We start from the raw sequence: 6,822 nt of genomic DNA, 5'->3' as shown, positions 1-6,822 counted from the left end.
CAGAAGTATCAGAAATATAATGTTGCCATTGTGGCCTTGGCAGGCTGTCAGGTCCATCTCAAGGTCGCTGTGAGCAGATGGTTAGCAGTCATCCATTTGTTCTCTTCTTCTTCTTCTCTCTCTCTCTCTTTCACTCTCTCTCTCTCTCATACACACACACACACACACGCATATGCACATGCACACTCAGTAAAATTGTTCTAGGCCCTTCTCTTAGTCTGATCTTAGTCCATGCCCATATGCATCCATTTACCTGAGCTTGCACTAATGCACTGAAGCTGGGAACACAATGAATCAAACCTACAAATCAATGGTGGGAAATAAGTGAGATCACCAAGATGCTGTTTTTCTTCCCCTTTTGATGCATTTTTGCTTCTGTAGAAGCACTTCACTGAATTCCTGAGCTCTCCCAGACTGGTTTCCATCTATGACTAATGAATGTGAATGATGGCAGGAAAAGAGTGATCAACCTCAGAACCCACAAATGAATGTGTGTCATTTGTGGGTTCTGAGGTTGATCACTCTTTTCCTGCCATCATGGAGACATCAAAAGGCTTTCCTTTCTGGCTGGGGAATCATGGGGAGACATTACCATAAGGAGGTTCTCTTCCCTTCCTGATACTTTTTTTCTCATGGGTAATCAAGGTTTACATTTGGAAACAAATATATTTTAGGAAATTGAATAAATCATTAGTTTGGTGGATTTATTAGTCCTAATCCAAACTGAGAAGGAACAGTGTTTCTTTTTCCTTCTATTTCTGAGTGGAAAGTTGGAGGTAAAGTATTTCTGCATAGTAGTATATCACTTCATCAGATAGGAAATAAATTTATCATTCTTTGAATATCAAGTTATTTAAAATATTTTTAGGTTTTGGTTTTCAGGCTACCCTTGTTGATGCTCAGAGTTATTCCTTGATCTACACTCAAATATTACTCCTGTAGGACTTGTGGGATCATATGGAATGCTGGGGATTGAATCTGGGTCAATAATATCTCGGTTCGAATCCCGGTGCCCCATATGGTCCCCCGTGCCAGGAATAACCCCTGAGCACTGCCGGGTGTGACCCAAAAACCACAAAAAAAAAAAAAAAAAAAAATGTAAGGCAGGGCCAGGAAGGTGGCACTAGAGGTAAGCTTTCCGCCTTGCAAGCACTAGCATAGGATGGACTGCGGTTCGATCCCCCAGCGTCCCATATGGTCCCCCCCAAGCTAGGAGCAATTTCTGAGCACATAGCCAGGAGTAACCCCTGAGCGTCAAATGGGTGTGGCCCAAAAACAAAAAAAAAAAACAAAAAAAAAACAATAATAATAATAATATGTAAGACAAGTGGCTATAATAGTTACTCTACTATGCTACCCACTATACTATTTGGTTCTATACTTTAGAAAATTTACCATTCCAAGATATTTCTTTTTCAGTGTCTGGTCATATATATGTATATGTATATATAAGAACCTAAAAACTAGTCTAAGGTGCCCATTTGCCAAGGTATCTGAGTATCTCTGAGCCACTCTTTACACTGCCCTGAAGTATATCCTATCTCTCTCCTGTCTGTTCCATTGGGGTACACATTCCTTAATCAAGAGCCTCTAATCTGAAGGAGATTGGAAACCACATCAGCTATGAGGTCTACACTTCAATCATGAGAAGCTGGGCAATTGGAACCAATATTTGGTTATCTTCAAGTATAGGGTCTGATACTAAATACACTCATTAAACATTCATTGATTTATGATGATCACTTGACAAATGTTTTACACCCATTGAGACCCTCAACAATTAAAAAGAGGAAAATGATCTTTCTTTGGACTCTAGCCCCAAGGTCCAATAGGATTTATGAAAGACGCTGTCTCTCTGTCTGAGGTGATGAGCACTGGAAGAGAGTTTCGATCCTTACTGTCCCCGACCTTCACTAGTGGAAAGCTCAAGGAGGTAAGCACCTACAATTAGTTTCCATTAGAAATTCCAGGATCATCATTTCCTTAATAATTATAATTATTAGTGTTTTATTTCCATATTTAGAGGTATCTTCCCCATCATTTTTTTTTGGAACTGATTAGTAGGAAATCCTAGTAGAAAGGTTATTGCTTGGGATCTGAGGTCAGGATAGATCCAGGTTACGAGAGAATGGTTATCTTTTTATTTTTAGCCCAAATGCACACAATAGCATTATATGGCATTATTCCTTTTTGCATAGGCACACTAAAATGAGAAATCTTACATATGGAAAAGAAGTTCTTATCTCATAGGGATAAGAACCCATCAATTTTATAGTGCAGGGATGCCTTTAACCCTGAACATTTGTCATGGGGACTTGATTTAGGCCTCAATTGATCAGACACCAACCACCCAACCTTGAACCTCAGATCTCATCCTTGGAACCAGCACAGTTTTCTGAACCAAGGAATCAAAATCCCCCTACGGGAGTCCCCTAATGCCACTCCGCTAATGCCAACTTGCTCCAGGGTAAGTTCATATGACACCCTGACTATGAGGAAACAGCAACAACTTGCTCTCAGGACAGGTTTTCCTGCTTCACCACCAAACACTGAAATGAAATCAGAAGATGCTCCATGACACCTCGGCCTTGACTTAGGATCTATGCAAAAACCAAGATCTCTAATTGCAGAAGACTGATTACAACCATGGCTGAGTAGAACTTTTCCTGGAACCACTAAGAAAGACCTTGGGGTTTGACAATTAGTATTCCTGGAGCCTGTAGTCAGTCTTATGACAGTATGATTCATGAGTAAGGACACCCTATTCGGGTTTTGTTTTTAGGTTAAGAGTATATCCTTTCTAATTTCCCAGTGTTTACTATGCCTATACAAAACAAAAAACTGCCACACCACATATAAATAAAATAAATTTTATTTATATCTTCAAGATAGGGCCTTTGCTTTTTTTATAGAGCCTTGGAACATGAATCACTTTGTTTTAACTCATATTTCTACATCTTTCTACAAATTGAGAGAAGAAAAAAAGTAGGTGGGGCTCTGGGACAAATGGTCTCAGATGCATTGAGTGAAAAAATAGTCAGCACTAAATATTCAAGCCAAAGTCAATGACAATAGAATTAAGAGATCCAAACTATAACAAGCTATACAAAAATTGGACCTATTACACTAATAGACCAGGGGAGAAAGGGTAGGGTGTAGAGAGAGGTCAACACTGGTGGTGGGAATGACTCTAATTCACCATCACTATATGCCTGAAATACAACTATGAAGTACTTGTAATTTACAATGGTTTAAAAAAAATTTTTTTTGATCCAGCTTGGGGGCCAGAAAATTGGATCTTCTTTAATAAGACTCCTTTCACAAGTGTAGTTTCCTAACTCTGATATTCATTAATCTTTGTATCCCAGAAGAAACATTCTAAGACAGAAAGTACAGTGAAAGCCATGCTTGAGTTGTGGGAACAATGGTTGAGTCTCTAGCTCTAATTCGGCTGCTACTGTGTCTGTGTGTAGATGTTCCCCATCATTGCCCACTATGAGATGTTTTGGTGAAGAATCTGAAAGAAAGAGTCAGATAAGGGCATGATGGTGACCTTGAAAGAGTAAGTAGGAGTCTGGCTTCAAGGGACTTAAAGCTGCTTGGTGATGTGCTGAGGGAGCCTGCTCTGACCCTCAACTGTGGGAGGAGAGCAGGTGCACACTGCCTAGTGACTTCCTTGGGATGGACTTCTAATTGAATGATTCCTGATGCCCTGATCTCCAATTCAGGGCTTTGCTGCCTACCCCTTGTTGGCTACACTCAAAACACACTGCTGAAGTTCACTGATTGAGGGTCTCCATCTTTTGACTGATAGAGGCTGGTTGGACTTGTCCTTGGGTCCTTTAATCCCTAGTAGAGCAGCCAAGCCCTTCATTCTCACCTGATGAGCACCTCCTGAGTCTGTGTGATGATCCTGCATGTGATTCCGGCTGTGACCCTTCACCTATCCTACCTGGACATGTGCATTTACATACACTTCTTGCTGCCTGTGTTGGATTCAGAAGTGCAGAGGTGCTCATTTAATTAATTTTCCAACTTCTCCATTTTTCTTTCTCTATGTAGAATATTTGGAGCCTACAGCATAGATGTGATTGCTAGCACCTCATTTGGAATAAATGTGGATTCCTTCAACAACCCCAATGATCCTTTTGTGAAAAATACTCAGAATATCTTGAAATTTGATTTGCTTGATCCATTCCTGTTTCTCATAAGTATGTCCAGTATTATTTTAGTGGGCGAGGGGTTGGACTACTATTCTGACCACCTTTGAAATGCAGAAGCCTTTAAATTTAATGTAGCCTTATTTGGTTTTCTGTGTGTTAGTTGCTTTTTATTTGTTTGTTTGTTTTGGATTTGGGGCCACCCCCAGCAGTGCTCAGGTTTTACTTCTACTCTACACTTAGAACTAACTCCAGACAAGCTCTGGGAACCATATGGGTTGCAAAGGGAAAATATGGGTTGGCCTAATGCAAGGCAAATGCCCTCCCTGTTCTTTGTGTCTGTCCAATGATGTTGAGTAGTTAAAGATGCCTCTAGTTTCAATGTCATTGAGAGTTCTGCTTGTTTTCCTAATAGATCAGGTGATATTGAGTTTTAAATCCATCTTTTTGTGTATAAGTTGAAATAAGTTTAAGTTCATATTTTGCACATGGCTGAACAGTTTTTCCCAAATGACTCTTTGAAGGTCCTATCCTTGTTCCACTTCATATCTTTCTTCTTTGTCAAAGATTAATTGTTCATGTACCATTGATATTTCTCTCCACATTTTTAAATCTATTTCATTGTTCTCTCTCTGCCCCTCTCTTTCTTTCAATTTTGTCAGCTTCTGTTCATATATTTCTTCTGGCTCCACCTTTCTCATTTTCTTCCTTGGCTTGTTCGTCATCATTTTCTCCTATATTTTATAGAACTAAAGTATAAAACAAGGTTACTGATTTGACAGTGAACATCATAAAACATAATAAAATTCTCTGTAAGCACAGCTTTTACTACATTTTTCCACTTTTTTTGTATGATCTGTCTTCTTTTTATTTAGCCCCAAATCATTCCTCATTATCCTCTTTTTTTGTTTCCTTTTTTGGTGAGAGTATTATTAACTTTGCATGATTTGTGAGTATCATGAAATTTTATGTTATTGATTACTGATTTTATAACATTGCATTTGGAGGACACACACAGATACACACAATTGTGTCTTGATTCTGTCTTGATGGCTCATGAAAGGAACAGACTGTGGTCAACTGTAAACTAGACAGCCAATAGACAAAAACTCAGACATACAAGACTTCTATTCTGTTTCTTAAGTTACTGCAAAGATATGGAAAGATACCTGGCTCAGACACTGACTTGCAAGTGATGATAAGGATTCCAGGGACTTTCTCTTGGTTGAGAACTCATTTTCAGGTTTTTGTTGTTGTTTATTTGTTTTTGTAGTCTAAGCAACTTTGTTCATCTTATTTGTAGAGAACGTGATTGTTGTTTCTGGTAAACTTTGTTTTCATTGTACTTACCATATCCTTATACTTTTATCTACAGCACTCTTCCCATTCCTAATACCACTATACGAACTATTGAGTATCTCTATCTTTTCAAGAAGTGTCACTGCATTTTTCAAAAACTTCGTTCAAAGGCTAAAAGACTATCATCTCAAAGATCGTGGGAAGGTAAGACCTGCTGGTGGGTGCATGAGGCTCTTTACTCTCTCCATAATCTGAGTACCTGTGATAGGTTCAGTTCTCTGCATGTTCACAGGTAGGTAGAGACTGTGAGTATTCAGAGTAGGGGAGTCCTATCATTTGGGTATAATGAAGAAAAGAAACAGGGAGTAGATTAGGTGTTAGAGACTATATGAAAATGTAATATTAGTCATGACAATTTGTATGTCACTTCATAAATATTATTAATTCAAAAACCTAACACTTTTCCTTGGAAATAAAGTGGTTAAGGGTAAATTAACTGTTTACAATAACTTTCTGAGTATTATAATTACTCCAAATGTTAGATGGGCAATAAAAGTCTGTTTCAATTTTATCCATCTATCTCTTTCCCTCTTTGATTTCCCACCAAGACATGCTCAGAGGCTATTTTAAATAGGTTCTTGGGAATCAGCTTCTGGGGATGCTGAGAGGATGTGTTGCTGGAGATAGATCCCAGGCCTGAACATAATGCAGTGCTCAGCCCATTGAGCAATCTATGTGACAAAGACTCTAATTTTCTCCACTGTCCATGGAAGTCTCAGGCCTGCCTGGGAAGAGTTTCTAGATTCATTTCAGACAATCACCCTCTGCTATGGGCAGTTTTCTCTGGCTCTGGAGGCTGCAGATCCATTCCCCTTGTTGGCCTTCCGGAGGACCAAATGCAGCATGAGCATATCTGCAGAGGGTGGGATGACTGTCCACCCCATTGATGGTACCAAGGATGGGTGAAATTCTCAGAGGAAAGGGTACATGGAGATGATCCCCTAAAGCTGATGGTGAACTGCTCAGAGGAAGGAAGGGGAGGAAATCCAGGCTTCATTCTGAGCAGGCAGAGGTGACAGGAAAGGGAGCAGGAAACTCTTAGGCCAAAAGACTTTGTATGAATCCCAGCCAAGTAATGACCTAGAAGCTGATGGAGAGACCAAAGCAGGTTTGATTCCTGGTACCATGTACAGGCCTCTGAACCTGCCCTGATTGATTCCTGATAACAGAACCAAGAGTAAGCACTGAGCACTCCAGAGTGTGGCCCAAAATGGAAAAATAAAAACACAAAGAAGAGCTGAACATGCAGTGATGATTGGATTTTCCTGGAACTCTTGCTGAGAATTCTTTTTCACTCATCACA

This window comes from Suncus etruscus, chromosome 15 (assembly GCF_024139225.1).
Source record: "Suncus etruscus isolate mSunEtr1 chromosome 15, mSunEtr1.pri.cur, whole genome shotgun sequence".
Classification (NCBI taxonomy): Eukaryota; Metazoa; Chordata; class Mammalia; order Eulipotyphla; family Soricidae; genus Suncus; species Suncus etruscus.
Note: the sequence above shows the minus strand (reverse complement) of the source record.